The sequence below is a fragment of the Rhinoderma darwinii genome, chromosome 11 (genome assembly GCF_050947455.1).
Source record: "Rhinoderma darwinii isolate aRhiDar2 chromosome 11, aRhiDar2.hap1, whole genome shotgun sequence".
In the NCBI taxonomy this organism is placed as follows: Eukaryota; Metazoa; Chordata; class Amphibia; order Anura; family Rhinodermatidae; genus Rhinoderma; species Rhinoderma darwinii.
The window spans coordinates 53873932-53890338 of NC_134697.1; the positions used below are offsets into that span (position 1 = coordinate 53873932).

At 39.9% G+C, this 16407-nt stretch overlaps 1 protein-coding gene across 4 annotated transcripts in view; it reads left to right on the top strand.

Annotated features, from left to right (window-relative positions):
- The window catches only part of MARCHF8 (membrane associated ring-CH-type finger 8), a 172527-nt gene that overhangs the window by 133861 nt on the left and 22259 nt on the right, over positions 1–16407 (top strand). The gene's annotated exons all lie outside the window — the stretch shown is intronic.

The following is a 16407-nucleotide window of genomic DNA, read 5'->3' on the forward strand; positions in this document are numbered from 1 at the left end:
AAACTGCTCTGTTTGAGAAATACTGCCACCCTTGGCCTGAAAGCCAATAATCATCCGTTTTTCAAACTTTGATAGCCCGTTTTACCCATGGCAACAACGAGTGATATGTGTTCAGGCAGCCTATCGCACATCTTATATACCTACCGAGCCAGCTTATGACATCACTTCCTTCATGGGATACGCGCTGCCGATGTCAAAAGTAGGAGGCGGTCATAATAATGTGACTCTACTCGGTATATTTGCATGATAATCTAAGTACGCGACATTCTCTTTTCGTATCTATGTCTATTTGCTGACTATTGTGCTGCTACATGTAGACTTTTCTTATAAATGTAACGGTTTTGCATTTTCTTTATCACTTACGGTAAAACTGGATTCTCTTCTGGGGGATGGGCACTGTTAGGATAAAACATGCCTGGCTTCATGTGCACAATACATTGACCTCTATGCCTAGAATAATGAAATATGGCCGTTAACTATAAGAGGTTATAAGGCGTATGTCTTAAGGGCATTACATTTACGTACATTAGATCCTAAAATGATTTGTTTTTCGGGCCATGCCTGCTGATGTAAGCAGATGGGTAATTCAGTTGAGTGCGGGTGAAGACCTTTCATTTACAATGTGGTAATCTCTTCCAGTGTTCAGCATTCATGATGATTCCCACTTGCGTGCTGTCATTTATTCATCCATTTTACCAGGGGTAAAGGGGTTATCCATATTCATGTAAATTTCATGCATCATCTGGCACATAATGTGTTTTGTTTTTTTAAAGTGGTGTTCTTAAGTTAATACTTGATTTAAAAAAAATCCTGTTTTAGGACCTGTTCACACAGTTTTTTGCAGGCAGAAAAATCTGCCTCAAAATTCCTGCAGATTTCGACCTGCTTGCACGCTGTTTGCGTTGTGCCCTGACATAGCCAAGATCTGACGTACTGCATATATTTTTCACTTTTCTTGTCATCTGATATGCCATGACCGCCCAAATCAAAGATTTTTAACCCATCACCTGACATGTATGTAATATCTGCACATGGGTGTAAAATATTTTAGTTAAGTGTAACAGCAGATTGGGACATTGCATATAGTGCAAAGACGGTGGACATGGTTTTTTTGTTTTTTTTGAAGGTTTGGGAAACCTACATTCTGCATAATGTGGGCATATTATGGCATGAGCATCGGTATTCTGGAGAAGACATCCAGTTTATAAAGGATGCAGGATTAAAGTGTGCCTGCACTGGAAAGTTTGAAGCTTCGATTGTTTTGTTTTTTTTAGGTGTTTTATTTCCTTTATTTTATAATTTTTATTTTAACTCCTTAATGACCAGGCCAGAAAAAGGCTTAATGACTAGCTCATTTTTGTGTTTTTGTGTCTGCCTTTCAGCAGCCATAACTTTTTTTATTCTTTCATTGCCGTGGCTATATGAGGCCTTGTTTTATGCGGGACACGGGCTGCTGTTGGGGCAGCAAATAATGTGCCCTAACAGCAGGCATACTGAGCAGACAGCCCCGGGGTCCTTTCTAGGACCACAGGACTGACTGCAGTGGGTTTCCCTAGTCTACGATCTTAATCTAGCTTGATGGCGCGATCGAAGAGGGGAGTCCCCTTTGATCATGCCGCAGTCATGGACTGCAGCGATCAAGGGGTGAAACAGCTGGGGTCAGATTTTTTTTTCTGATCCCAGCTGTACTCTGAAGACTGCTCTAAGTTCAGTTGCGGTTAGCTGCATCTCCTGCTTAGAGAATTAGAGCTCCCAGGAGCGCTTGCGAGCCTTTTCTACAGCAACGCTAAAAGACACTGCTGTAGACTACTGGGGACCTGCACCCCCCCCCCCCCATCAAAAGACAGTCGGCGGTCGTTAAAGGGGGAAAAGTTTCTTCTACTGGATTTGGGAACCTGGAGCTTATGTCTGGATCTATTTTTGCCGTTTTAGTGACAGACATAATTATTTTAGTCCTTTGTCACATTAGCAGGGTCAAGTTATTACAGTGTGCTATTAAAAGCCATCAGCCATCAAACCGCCCACTTAAATATACAGATTGTAGACTCGAAAGGGGTTCATCTCCATGTAGTTTTCAGGTCCAAAATTCTGTGTTGATTAATTTTGTGATAACTTTATGGCGGTCGTAGCAACGTTTTCCTTTATACAGACCTCCAAATCCACTTCATAGACAAAGATTTAAAGAGGTTATGTGGGGACCAAAAATTATTAGCAGTGTACTCCCTACAGTATGTGAGTACATTCGCTAATATATATTTCGGTCCCCCGTTTCGCTGATTGTGAGGTTTTCATAGATATTTATAGTGCTGCCAGTACCGGATGTCTAATTGCACAGTCTCCGATAGTCCTATTATGCGACACAGAGGCCTTTTTTAATTTCTCAAAATCCAGCACTTTTGTACCCTCATATGCCACATTGATTTGACACCCCGTCCTCCCCACTGGTTCATGGTATAATTTTTATCATTTTGAAATTGATATAGCTGACCAATTACTTTTAGTCCCAAGATAGGTGGAAATGCTTTTGGCTGCCAATCAGATGATATATATTATATAATACTGTTCATGTTTAAGCCAGAGTTCAGATTAGCTAAATAATGTTTTCGTACTTACTTTATTTCAGGGTTCAAAGTGCAGTGACACATTGGCCAGATAATCTCAGGACACGATTGATAAATGTCTGTTTTAATTTTTAAAATATACAGAGCTTCAAAACCCCTGAGCTCTGCTGGAAAGCGACTTTTTAATGAAGGGTAGCCAGAAAGAGGAGATGAAAATACCAATATGAGTTTATTAGGATTTATGAGAAATAATTATCTGCTCTTTTGCTTTTTGGAGATCGCGAAACTCTTGTCCATAGAAGTAGAATTGCATTTCCGTCTCCCTTACTCGAATGGCACAGAGCTGCAATACCAGACACAGCCCATTTGACAGAAGTGGCGCTGTTTATAGGGAGAAAAAAAGCAGACCCGTTTTTTTTTGTTTTTTTAAAATCCCGGACAACCCCTTTAAACTGGAATGTACTAGAATAAAAAAAATAAAACTTTTCTAGTGTGCTACCTTACAGTGGATTAATATAGAGTTTACATTATGTACTAGGTATTATGCCAGGAGGCAAAGCTTCAGATATTCATCATGTGTTTGTGAAACAATTAGAATTCACTTCTCCGTTTTTATACTACATCTAAATTTAACAAACCCAGTTACAATAACAGGTATTGCATAGAAAGTATTTTTAGGAATTAAGTCTAAAGGCTATGGGAACCTTTTGAAAGGTTTGTTTGTTTGTTTTTAATACAAATGTCAGTCAGTGTGTTTGGTGCAACTTTCAAATTAGTTTTTAAAAAAAAATAATTTTTAATTTTTGAGAAACCGCTGCCTTGTATCCACAGCACTGACTGGTACAGTGAAAGCGAGACACGCAGGATCCACCTGTAATCTATCACATCTAAATTTTATCATTTCGATGTGATCGATTACAGGTGGATCCTGCGTGTCAGACACGCAGGACCCGCTCATACTGAACCTGACGGATTCAGGTTTTAACGAACTATGCAACTGCTCTGTATACAATATACAAAGCAGCTGTATCTCATAAAGTAAAAATGTAAAAGTTGCACCAAACACACTGACTATTTTTTTTTTTTTTAAATCGCTTTTGAAGGTGCCTTTTAAAAAATATTGGTTTTGAATGAGCTTGAAATAATTTAAACATTGTAGTGGTCTAAAACTTTATATTGATCCTTTAAAGTTATGACATATATTACATACAACCTCGGCAGTGAAAAGCTGTTCCGCGACTAGAATATGAGGGCTAAGGCTTAGATCTTGCGCAAAGCTCTAGTAGGGTTGCTACCAAGCCGGTAAACCACCGGCCCAGCCAGTATTGATGCTGGTGTTGGTAATTACTTCAATAATAATAATTTCCGGTAGTATTGTTCTGCCACTTTCCCTAAATATATCACTTTTTCTGACTCACCCTGTATTAATCCACTATTTTCGTGTCTATCTGTGTGCCCTGGAGGGGGACCGAAGCAAAGCATAGACTCACGGAGGTGCAACAGGCTCCTGACATATGAACGTCTTGGTTGTCATGGCGGTGGAGATCTGTAGTGCCATATGCTATGACATAGATTCTCAGTCATAAGAGAGTGGAGGAAAACCTACTAACTATGAAAAAGAAGAGGAATGGCTGCACACAGTGGTACAGGAGGATCAGTAGCACGCAAAGGGCTGTAGGGGAGGCAAAAATAGTTGATCAGCGCTTTTGGATGAACAGACCCTCGTGGTCGCTTTAGATAGGCGAAGGCCCAACTGAGAGGGCCGTTAGTGTACAACCCCCAGTGCTATTCGAGATACCAGCTCTGCTGCTGCGAGAGTCTGCATTGTTACAGTGCTGTCCGGTGTCTGCTGTGTGCCTGTTGTGAAAGACTCCAAGACAAGTACAGTGAAGCTTTGTGATCAGAACTGCCGTGCCCTATTCTGTCCCGTTAAAGGGATTTGTCCAGACAGCCTGATCTGACATTGAGATAAATGCAGGTAGAAAAAATGGATCTTTCCAAAGGCGCTGCTATGTGGTGAGAATAATGTGGAACGAAGTCCCGGGGTATTGGTAATAAGATCAATTTATTAAGAGTGGCTACGCGTTTCGACGTTCATATGATCTGACATTGGGCGTGGAGAGATGCTTGTGCCCGCCGGACAGGACCGTTGCTGAGCCAACTATGTGAATCTCAGGAAGTATTGTGCACAGGTCTAAATATTTAGAAGAGAACCCTTGCACGATATTTGCTGAAAGTTGAATGGTTGCCTAGGCGTGCGCTACGTCTCTCCACGCCCAATGTCTGATTGAGTGGGGGAGACTGCCTGGACAACCCCTTTAAAATGGCCCATTGGAGACCTCGCTGTTAAAGAGCTCTAGTTACATACATGCATATTGGCTGTAGTCTACACTGCCTCGGTGAGCAGATTTAAAGGGGCCCAATATGCTACTAGAGCATATAGAAAGATGGGGTCCCTCCAACAGAATCGCCAACGGTTAGCCAGAGAGGAGTACTGCTAACTAAATACAGATCTGGCAGCCTTAGCTCATGGCTGGTGATTTCTAAAGTCAATCAGCTGATAGCCAGGTAGAGTTGCTACCCAACTGGTAATCCACAGGCCTAGCCGGTATTAAGTGGAAGAGGCTGGTGTAAGTAATTTTTCACCGTCCATATTAATTGTCATTTTTCCTTTAAACAAATAGCTTCTGCACAAATCACTTTTCCAGCACTCATCCACAGGATCGTCTGCAGCGTCAGTCCCCTGTAATTCAGCCCGCGCAGAGTCTCCTCTCCTCTTCCAGCGGCAGGCAGCCTCCTCATGTAGTTCCCACAGTGTCCTGTAAGCCGGATCCACACTTAAATCCTCATCAAATATGCTGACATTCCGCAAGCAAGGCAAGTGACTGGGATATTTTATAACTCATTCACATGCAGTGGAAAAAGTCTGTTCAGAAAAATGACCACACTGGATTCCACAAGGAAAAGCCACTGGCACATCCATGGCAGAAATCAGTGTGTCTGCCTCAGATATTGCCACAAATTCTAATATAAATCCACGCTGCATTTGCAGATCTGCGTCGGAGACTCTGTTAGAGTGAAAAATGTCAGAAGAAACCGCGTAGCCGTACATTCTGCGCTATTCTGTTAAAGCTGCAGACACCAGAAACCTGACTAAACTCAGTAAAGGCTATGCGTTCTGTAGGGCGCTATTAGTTCGTATCATTCATCGGCTCCGGCGCTGCAGGTTCTTTCGTTGATTTGTTCCTATGACGAAACAGAAGAGAAAACAGAGTGATATATTTACATGAATTTTCAGTATGTTATTTAAAAACATATGGTAGATTAAAGCTATCAAATAGGTGACTAATAATATAGCTTAGTTGTCAAATAGCCTGATTTATCTCCATACAATTGCAGCATGCTGGGTCATGTATTGGCTAAGTGTTTTCCTGTTTTACTGTATCTTCAACATACTCATTTAGAACCACTTATATTCGTCAGAAAAGTGCACTTACTACAACTCTGGTGTTACCAATTCACCGAAGAAGTACCAAATCAATTTTCTGTGTTAAAAATAATATTGAGCACATTGTTTGTCATGTTTTTGCTTACGCGTTTGATAAATGTGGCAATTCTTTCGCTTCAAACTAAAATGAGATGCCCCAGTGTATCTCTATGTAAAAAGCTTATAGGTAGCCAAAAGATTCGATTTTGTCTTTCAGAAAACAGCACCACTCTTGTCCATGGGCTGTGTCTGGAATTGCAACTGAGCCCAATTCACTTGACTTGAGATGAACTGGAATATCAGACGTAGCCCATGGACAAGAGGGGCGCTGTTTCTGGATGATAAAAAAAAAGCCAGATCATTTTTTCTAATCCTGTACAACCTGTTAAAAAGAAACAAAAAAACATACAGGGAACTGAAATCTGAGATGGAATAATGGCCTGAATTGTGAAATGTTTACCTGGGATGAGTCTAAATTCATCTTTTGTGTGTCTATAAATGATAGGGAATCAGCAGTAAATAATATCAGAACAAGTTTTATCTTTCAGGCCAAGCCATAAGAGGGTGCTTAGACATTTCCAAGGGCCTCTCTAAAAGGGATGATCAATAATGGGTTATCATCTCTACTGGGCTTAAGTGCAGAGTAATGGACTTTGGTTACATTATTGGAGTATAGCAAAATGTTTACCACAACCCACTCTTTCTGAAAATGAGTCTTGGCAGAAATAATATGTTTTGACTTTGTTTATGCCACATTAGGCCAGTACGAAGATGTTGGCTCTAAATTCTACTGGAAGAGCGATATAGTTTTTTCATCAGTAAGTTTAAAAAGTTTTACTGTATTAAGAAATAACTACGGCCCTCATGAACGTCTATTTTTTTTCATTTGATTTCTATAGAAGTTTTTCTATAAATTTTTTTTTTTTTTTTTTTATTTTTTTAAGAATTTGGAAACCATTAGGTTATGTCCTCTACCATGGTCCACAAGAGTTTCTACTTGACTTGACAAACTGGATTATCAGGGTCTTTCAGGCTCTACTTATTGTTACTTTTGCAGCTAGATGTATAGTATTTGGGGCTTTTACAAAGGCCTACCAAAAGCCTTGTTATAGGCTGCATCATCAGGGTCTCAGGAGTTTAGTCTTGCTTGGTCTCCATTGCAAACAGAACAAGTGGGGGAGAATCCTTTTACAGCAAGCTGCCTCCCAGACGAGGGCAAAAATACCTAGGGTAAGTTTCACCAACACTGGCATTTTCTGTCTGTAGTATTAAAAGAGCTGTCAAAGCTGGAAGCAAAATCCACTTTTATCTGCACTTTCCAACACTGGCAAGAGATGTCGCAAATATGGTGTGGGCCATGATTTACAACTTTTTGAATGAAGCCAAAAAACAGGCGGAAAGCTATAGATAAATTCTCCTTTGGGTATGTTCACACGCTTCACAAAATGAATGATACGAACTAATAGCGCCCTACAGAACCCATAGCCTTTACTGAGTTTAGTCAGGTTTCTGGTGTCTGTAGCTTTAACAGAATAGCGCAGAATGTACGGCTACGAAAACGGCTCAAGAAGTGAAGTGCTTTTCTTTTTACGGGGCGTCTTTTTACGCGCCGTTATTTGAAAATGAGGCGTAAAATAAAACCCCGTCGGAACAGAATGCCAGATTTCCCTTTGAAAACAATGGGCAAATCTTTGTAGGCGTTCTGCTTCCGATTTTTCAGCTTTCTTTCGGGCCGTTTACGCCCAAAAATGTCTGAAAATAGCCCGTGTGAACATAGCCTTATAATCCTTGACTCTCATGGGGCTATTGCAATGGAGGGTGGAGGCGGAATGCTTACAAAGATAGAGATATATTGTGTGTGTGTGTGTCTGTGTGTGTCTGTCGATCTCAGTTTTTCTTTTTTTTACTTTTTGGTTCATGAAAACACAGCTGGAATTTTCACTGAAGTGTTTTTTGAAAATGTGTGGTCAAAGTTATAAAAAAACAAAAAATAAACCGCGCCATCGCAGTTTCAGATCTGCGTATGATTTTGTTATACTGACTTTTGAGTAAGGCCTCTATGAAGCATCCTCAGAAGATATAAATTCCAGGTAAAGGTGTTCTGTACGATCCACGTGTGCTCATATATGAATAAACTTTTAATCTATATTGAATTCTGATCTGATCTCTCAGCAGAATAAATCCACTGTATAGAAATGCTTGCTTGAAACCAGCACGTTACAGAAGTTCACAAATAAATTGTAAGCTCCCGGGGCTATTCTCTGCATGAACGCTTCCATATACAATTCATTTTAGAAGAAAAAAACAAGAATATATGAACAATCATGTGAAATAGGAGAATCGAAACTATTTGCTTTAGGAAAAGGATTTTTTTTTTTTTTTTTTTTTTCACACTATGTGGAAATCACCTTGCCACATTTCCAGTATTAAAAAAATTCTATTGTTCAATATTTGTTTAACAAAGTTTTCAGTTTCCTAGTTTGGAAGCATCATGGTAAATTCTTGATTCCACTGTTAAAAGTGTCAATGAGCAGAGGTTTAAATGAATATGACAAGTTATACTGGATCTTTTGATGCGCTATATATATATATATTTTACACATATTGTGTATCTCAATCCGCTCAGCTCCTCCTGCTCTATTACATGAAGCCACCTCTGCGCACATGTGCTGTATATCTTAAAGAACCCAGTCTAGATGGAGCAACACTTGTAGGGACGCTGTAAGCTAAGAGAACAGCGCCCCCTAGTATTCCCGTGAGCAATGTCCGAGACATCCACAAAGCAGCAGTGTAATCCAGGAGAGCCATTATATGCATATATTATTCTATGCAATCGTACGTCTCCTTATTACAATGCAGCTGAATAACATTTAATAGATGCTTGGTTATTGTTTTATGTCCGCCAAGGAGAGTTCTGAGGTCATTACATTTTTTTACTTACTCAAGCAAAAGCAGTTTATATAAAGCCGTTCATCAGCAGATTGGCTGACATGACAAAAGGTAGAAATAAACAACTGATTTAGTATTCGTTAACCTTTTCACTCTCGGGCCGCAGCTCGTTTCAGGATCCGCATTTCCGTAACTGTACAGGATTCATATATTTCGCGGTTGATATCCATTTTAGTACATTTTTGCTCTTACAAATATTTAAGTTTTACATAGATTTCAATGTCATTGTTGGAAAAATTATACAATATTTAAATGGGGAATAAATCGATTGTATAACTTTTTTTTAGTAATGTTTACTAACAATGGGCATCATTTATCAGAACAACCAATCGGAGTTCTGATTTTAACTTTGCTCTGAAAAAAAGAAAGCCGTGATTGGTTGCTACGGGCAACAAGTCCAGTGTTTCTGTATCGAGTTTTAATAAATGTGGCCGGATGTTTGTTTATTTTTTTTTTTTTAATGTATCCCATAAGGAATATCTTCAGATCAAACTGTTTTTTTAATGTTCTGCTATAAGGAGTTTTGCTTTCATATCACGTTAATAACACACAATTGTACTGTTCATGACTATTATTAGGCACATTAAGTAAACATCCACAGTGCAGGGAGAAAAAGTAAGTGAACCCTTGAATTTAATAACCTGTAGATCCTTTTTAAGCAGCAATCTCCTCCACCAAACGTTCATTGTTTCTGCAAATAGAATTTGCACAACGTTGAGGAGGAATTTCGGTCCATTGCTCCCTCCAGCTGTGTTTCTGTTCATCAATATTTCTGGGATGTCTTGCCACAGCCCTCTTCAGGTCACGCCATAGCATCTCGATAGGGTAAAGGGCAGGATTCTGATTTGTTCATTCCAAAATACAAATCATCTTTTTCCACCATTATTTTGTTGATTTACTTGTGTGCTTTAGGTCATTGTCTTGTTGCATCACCCAACGTCTCTTCGTTGGTGTCATGGACTGCTGTCCCTATGTTCTACTGTTAAAAGGTTTTGATACACCTTTGAATTCATTGTTCCCTCAATGATCGCAAGGCATCCAGGCCCTGGGGCAGCAAAGCAGCCCCACACCATGATGCTTCCTCCAGCATGCTTCATAGCTGGGATTTGGTGTAGGTGTGCAGTGTTCTTTTTCCTCCAAACATAGCGTTGTGTATTTGTGCTAAAATGTTTTACTTTTTTCTCATCTGTCCGTAGAACAGAATCCCAGAAGCAGTGTGGAACATCCAGGTGGTTTAAGGCAAACTTGAGACTGGTCACAAGGTTTTTTTTGTTGTTTTTTTTTTTTTAACAGCAACGACTTCCTTTGTGGTGGCCTTCCATGAACGCCATTCACTGTTTTTTAGAATAGTGGACACAGAGTTTTTTGCAGTCTGTAGGGTATTCAGTAGGTCTTTTGCGGTTACCCTTGGGTTCTTTCTCACCGCCTTCAGGGTTGTCCTTTATGCTCTTGGAGTAAACTTAACAGTAAGAGTAGCGACAGTCCTGAATTTTCTCTATTTGTAGACAATAATCCCAGGTCTTTAGCAATTCTTTTGTAGCCTTTTCCAGCTTTATAATTCTCCATAAAACATCTTCTGAAAGTTGTTTACCTTGAGGCATGGTTCACGCTCACTAATTTTTCTAAGAACAGATTGGTCAGTAACCAGGCTTTGTGTGCCTTTATTTAATAGTCAAAGCACCTGTGAAACCCACACTTCCAATCTCATCTCCTTAATAGAAATACCTTTTGCCAATTAGCTCTTGGAGAAGTCATTAACACAAAGTTTCACGTCTTCTCCCTGCACTGTGGATATTTCCTCAACGTGTTTAATAACCAACATGAATAGTACAACTGTTTGTGTTATTAGTTTAGTTCGATTGTGTATGTCTATAATTGTGACTTAAGGCCCTTTTACATGGGCCAATGGCTGGGCAAATGGGCATTCATATAAACGCTCTTTCCCAATCATTGCTCTGTCTAAATAGGGCAACGATTAGCCGATGAATGCGCAAACGCTGATCGTTGGCTGATCGTATCATTTATGCAGCACAAAATATTACCGTTGTCGACAGCACATGCGCTGCCGACATGATAGAAATGTATGGAGACAAACGATCATAGTAACGACCTCTTGTCCCCATACATTACTGATCATAGCTCCTTGTGAACGGAGCAAACGAGCGTTGATCAATGAGCTGTCAAAATTAAACGGTGTTAAAGGACCCTAAGGCTAAGATCACATCTCGTTTTGTGCACACATTTGTGGTATAAGACAACGTATACGTTTTTACAGTTACAAAAACCTATTCATTTGTAATATTTTAAGTTTTTTTTGTCTTATACGTTTATGTACGTTCTTACTTCTAAAAATATATACTTTTAGTTATTTATTTTTGTTCTTAAGCTTAGGTCGTGGTCACATTGGCGTTGGTTTCCGTTGAGGGGTTCATCCGACTGAAAGGTCCAACGGAACCCCTCAATGGAAACCAACGCTGATGTGAACAGGCCCTATATCAAACTTTGAAAAGTCAAGATTTCCCATATATGGTGACAAAAACGTATACGTTTTACGTATGCAAACGTAGGGTTTAAGATACGTTGTCCATATGTCGAGATGGACTTCAATACAAATTAAAATGTATACGTGTGGTATACGTTTTGGAAAAGTACTGAAAAGCGTAGTAGACTATGCTTTTCAGGACATAGGAAAAAAAAGGGATAGAACGTAAGCACACACAAAACATATGCACAAACTACACCATTAGGGCATCCGTCCTGACCATAGAAATCAATATACGCGCTGTGGTACACGGTTTGACACAGGGTTTTTTTAATGTCAAAACGTGCACGTCAGATGTACAGTAAAAATGAGAAGTGAACTTCACCTTCGATAACATCCAAACCACATTTTATAAATAACCAATGAAGAAATCCAGTTTACTTACTTTTTCTTGCAACTATATATACCACTCTTCATTAAAAGGGAAGATTACGTTATATCCTCCTTCTGACATGTCCTTGCCATTCATAAATCGGTGCCCCCTAAGGATTGCTGTAATTCAGGTCCACTTTCTTGTGTCATGACACAAAGATGATGTACCACGTTGTATAGAAATTGTTGATCCTCGTATTTTTTTTTCGGCCATATTGCTGTATTCATGTTACATAGACCGAGGTTAAGCGGCTAATCTAATTTCTGTATGGATAGTTACATATAGCTTTGTTGGATCTATACTTTAAAAAAATATTTTATTTTCAAAAGATTTTACTTTTAAATTCCCTTTGTTTTGCGCTAGATGCCCCAGCAGGCACATTTTTCCCAGTCTCTCTGCCAACAAACTTAATTAGTTGGCATAGGAAATAATATTTCTCACTACGATGATTAAATACAACTACCTGTTGTTTTAAGATTGTTATTTTATCTGCAGTGTGTACAATTAATAAGAGGTTTTGCATATGGAAATTAAGGGAACACGTGGTGTGCTTTTGTAGCGGCAAATTCCCAAGAGCAGGTTCAAAATGAAAACCCTTGGCAATTAAAATGACGTTCTTAACGGAGGTTAATTGCATGTGCTGCCGAAACAAAGCATTGCTTCTAACTCAACATCTGTATTTGATCTCACTTGAACATTTAAAGTTCCACTCATGCTTTGTTTCAGAAGAACAAATGGGTAAAGGATATGTTTGATTGACTAAGACTATAATTCTGATTCATCGTATGTCTTAAGATGTGGTATTAGGTATTGGAAAATTAAATTGTTTGGTAATGTGTGTCTTCACTTGACTGGTGATTTTGTTTTTTTCTCATTATTGCTCCAGTGCATTTAAGACCAAAGATTAAACAACTTTGCAAATAGTCTTGATTGAAAATCTCCCACCATTTTGTGTCTGCAGCTCCTATGCACACCTTCGCGTGTCCATGGTAACAACTAACAAATAAACCCTGTATTTAGTCTGATCCTGCCCCCTTTACTATTGTCTATAGTACAGCACAAAGAGCGGGCAGAGGGATTATATTAGTGTCCGGTTAATGAAATACGCCATACGATTACCAAAATTATATATATATTTTTTAAATAAGCAGTGTTAGAATGGATTCACACAAGTATGTTCGGTCCGTAAAGGACGGAACGTACTTCGGCCGCAAGTCCCGGACCGGACAGACTGCAGGGAGCCGGGCTCCTAACATCATAGTTATGTACGACACCAGGAGTCCCTGCCTCGCTGCCGGACAACTGTCCCGTACTGTAATCATGTTTTCAGTACGGGTCAGTAGTTCCACGGAGAGGCAGGGACTCCTAGCATTGTACATAACTATGATGCTAGGAGCCCGGCTCCCTGCAGTGTGTTCGGTCCGGGACTTGCGGCCGAAATACGTTCCGTCCTTTGCGGACCGAACATACTTGTGTGAATCCATTCTAACACTGCTTATTTTAAAAAATATATATAATTTTGGTAATCGTATGGCGTATTTCATTAACCGGACACTAATATAATTTTTTGCTGGATATTTTTTTTATATTTCTCTGACTGCAATACAGATTTTATTCATTTATATTATGCTGTGTTTACTCCCTGGAGGCAGTCCCATCATTTAGGCTATGCCATAACATTATGATCATTGTGTACCGATCCCCACCAATTCAGTTAATGAAGGAACACCCGCTATGTGTGGAACAGTAACATAGCTTCATTAAAGTGAACTAGCACTGCAGCCCTTTAATTTGAAAGATGGGGAGGGGTCCAGACAGTTGAACCACCATTCAACAGCATACCTCTCAACTTTTGAATTCGGAAAATAGGGACATTTTATTCCACGCCCAATATCCCGCATAAACACATCAAATTACAGCCAGATCCTTCTGCAAATAACGCGCGCACGTTCTCACTGCGGATCTCTGGACTGTCTGGATATCACAGATATTATGGATCTGGTTATATCGTCTTTATGTTACTTTTCCCATCCTGGGTATAACATTTCCTCATCACAGCAGCAGCTGCAGGACAAACCAAAAGGCTGAAAACAATGAAAGTCAAGAGGGAGACCCTGTGGTGGATGACTTTTCAATTGACAGGTAGCAGAGTTACATGATGGGGATTTTTTTTTTCCAGTTGTGTAACTCTGCTACCTGTAAATAGCTCCACACACAGCCCCCCTGTAGATGGCTCCACACACAGCCCCCCTGTAGATGATGCCACCCACAGCCCCCCCTGTAGGTAGCGCAACACAACCCCCTTATACTTTGTGCCACTATGACGTCAGAGCAGAGAGCGGTAGAGGTAGCCAGCCCTACTGCCACTCTCCGCTCTGCTTTAATGTCACTCACCGTCCGAAGAAGGCAGGAGTCTTGCGGCGGCGTTCTCACTGGTGTCGATGCCGGCCAGGGAGTGGACCAGTCTAGTCACCTGACCGGTGAGGTGACTGGACTGGTCCACTCCCGGGCCGGCATTGATCCCAGGGAGAACGCCGCCGCAAGACTCCTGCCTTCTTCTGATCGCTGCTGCAGTCAGCAGCGATCAGCTGTTTTGATGCAGCGCCCAGCGGGATATTTTGCAGACCGACCGGGACGGCAGGACAGCAGTGAGAAACCGGGACTGTCCCGCCGGATATGGGATGGTTGGGAGGTATGTTTAACAGTAAGTGATGGCATATCTTAACGATATGCCATCACTTCCTACAGTGGCAAAACTGCTTAAATGGAACTGCTCCCTGCACAACATGAGGGTATGCTTTCTTTATGAGGCAGCAGTGCAGCCTATTGTGCCGATATCCAGTGGCCAATGTGAAAACCGCAATTTTTCATAATTTATTTTTACATGGCTGGAAATAACATAAATATAAGGGGTGACAAACATGTACTCTATAAAAATGATTTAAAATGTTTTTTATATGTACCATTTTTGTTGTCTTTGTGATTTTTGTTTTATTTGTATATTTAGATCAAATAATACTAATAAACTGCACAAATTTGACAAATTTAAATTTAATATGCTGAATTTACTTTTTGAAAACAAACATTACAGGGAATAAGCTGACCGATACATTGGTTTTTCATAAGCTAGTCTCCTTGTAAAATTGAAGTCATGATGTGTCATAAGCAATGAAAGATGGGAAAATTGAGTTGCCAAATGATGACCTGAGAGTTTGTAAAAATCAAAGGTTGTGATTTTGGCGGTGCAACAGCTTTGACAGTGAAATCTTTAATTATAACAAGGACAAAACAAACCCAGTTACAGGTCACGTACTCTGCTGCTGTAAAAACCGCAAGTGTTTAAGTGATCGAAGAAGCTAAATCCAGAGACATTCTCGTCTGTCATTTCTATTAAAAGAATGGGAAAAATGGCTATGTCCAAGCTTTAAGAGAAAAAAAAGTTGCACATTGTATATTATGTCACCCTGCGGAATAAAATTGCTGAGCTCTGTATGTTCAGTACTCGGGTAGCAGAGGAATTTCTTGACAATAAAGGACACTTGCTGAAAAGGTCATTCCTAACTGTATAACACTGAACTTGATCGCATCCCTCTAGTGACTGACATCCGTTTAAGAGCCTGTGCTTTCAGTGTGTGGTGTGATGCTGGTTCTCCGTTAATGGGTCACTAGTTTACCCCTCTAAAGGCTTATTCACATTTGGTGTTAAAATAAAAAATGTGTTACTGCAGAACATATGAATTCTGGGTAATAGTATACAGATTCAGTGCAAGTGATTTGAGACGTCCTATTCTATGATCTTCTCCTAAAACTTCTAGAATTTCATTGGGATAAATTATTGCAGACAAAAAGTGGGCACGTTACCCATAGCAACCATACCAAATATGGTTTTTAAAGGTTAATATGATTTAGAAAAACTTTTGATTGGTGGTCCAAGTTCTAAAACTTCACCAATCATCGCAACGAAGGGGCAAAAGCACCCGGCTCTGCGATGTACCCCTTTGGCTCTGATTGGCTTTTTCCACCTCTTTTGGGATAGGTTGAGTTTGCGGTGGACAGGCTAGAAGCTTTCTATGAGCCCGTACACCTCTATGCATGTTTCTCCCAGTAGAGCCAAAAAAGGCAGAGGACATCTACTCTTTAGTTTAAGAAATTAGTGGGGGTCTCTGTATCAGTGGAGGTCCTGGTAGGAACCTATGACATGTCATAAACGTTGCAAAACAATAGTGACCCTTTAAATTTTCTATCCAGCACTGGAATAAAATAACAGAATTCTAATTGGTTGCTATATTAACAAGAATGAGTCTCCGTAAAGATCTTTCTTCAAATACTGAGACTAGATAAAGAAATAACTGACATATAAAAAAAAAAACAGACCGGCGCAATGTCTACATGGAATCTTCATGTTCTTCCCATGATTGCAGTTTTTCTTGGTTCATTTTTGTCTTCTAAGAAAAATATTGGAAATTGTCTTTTGTATACAGCACCTATGCTGGTC